Source organism: Triticum urartu, chromosome 7A (assembly GCF_056163025.1).
Source record: "Triticum urartu cultivar PI428250 chromosome 7A, HENAU_Tu73, whole genome shotgun sequence".
Classification (NCBI taxonomy): domain Eukaryota; kingdom Viridiplantae; phylum Streptophyta; class Magnoliopsida; order Poales; family Poaceae; genus Triticum; species Triticum urartu.
Window position 1 is genome coordinate 181,753,906 of NC_141879.1, and position 1,487 is coordinate 181,755,392.

Genomic DNA, 1,487 nt, shown 5'->3' on the forward strand with positions numbered 1-1,487 from the left:
ATCGAGGAGCATGTGGGAGCCAACATGGGTATCCAGATCCCGCTGTTGGTTATTGACCGGAGAGTCGTCTCGGTCATGTCCGCGTGTCTCCCGAACCCGTAGGGTCTACACACTTAAGGTTCGGTGACGCTAGGGTTGTTGAGATATTAGTATGCGGTAACCCGAAAGTTGTTCGGGGTCCCGGATGAGATCCCGGACATCACGAGGAGTTCCAGAATGGTCCGGAGGTGAAGAATTATATATAGGAAGTCCAGTTTCGGCCATCAGGAAAGTTTCGGGGGTCACCAGTATTGTACCGGGACCACTGGAAGGGTTTCGGGGGTCCACCGGGTGGGGCCACCTATCCCGAAGGGCCCCATGGGCTGAAGTGGGGAAGGGAACCAGCCCCTGGTGGGCTGGTGCGCCCCCCTTGGGCCTCCCCCTGCGCCTAGGGTTGGAAACCCTAGGGGTGGGGGTGCCCCACTTGGCTTGGGGAGCAAGCCACCCCCCTTGGAGATTGGATCTCCTAGGGCCGCCCCCCTAGGGGTCCTATATATAGTGGGGGAGGGAGGGCAGCCGCACCCTAGCCCTTGGCACCTCCCTCTCCCTCCCGTGACACCTCTCCCTCTCGCTAAGCTTGGCGAAGCCCTGCCGAGATCACCGTTGCTTCCACCATCACGCCGTCGTGCTGCTGGATCTCCATCAACCTCTCCTTCCCCCTTGCTGGATCAAGTTGGAGGAGACGTCTTCCCAATCGTACGTGTGTTGAACGTGGAGGTGCCGTCTGTTCGGCGCTAGGTCATCGGTGATTTGGATCACGACGAGTACGACTCCATCACCCCCGTTCTCTTGAACGCTTCCACTCGCGATCTACAAGGGTATGTAGATGCACTCCCCTCTCCCTCGTTGCTAGATGACTCCATAGATTGATCTTGATGATGCGTTTTTAAAATTCTACTACGTTCCCCAACAGTGATAAAACAAGAAACAAAAAGATTTGATTGCAAGATCTAAAGATATACCTTCAAGCGCTAACCTCCCCAGCAACGGCGCCAGAAAAGAGCTTGATGTCTACTGCACAACCTTCTTCTTGTAGATGTTGTTGGGCCTCCAAGTGTAGAGATTTGTAGGACAGTAGCAAATTTTCCTCAAGTGGATGACCTAAGATTTATCAATCCGTAGGAGGTGTAGGATGAAGATGGTCTCTCTCAAGCAACCCTGCAACCAAATAACAAAGAGTCTCTTGTGTCCCCAACACACCCAATACAATGGTAAATTGTATAGGTGCACTAGTTCGGCGAAGAGATAGTGAAACAAGTGGTATATGGATAGTAGATAAAGGTATTTGTAATCTGAAATAATAAAAACATCAAGGTAGCAAGTGATAAAAGTGAGCGTAAACGGTATTGCAATGTGTGGAAACAAGGCCTAGGGTTCATACTTTCGCTAGTGTAAGTTCCCTCAACAATACTAACATAATTGGATCACATAACTATCCCTCAACATGC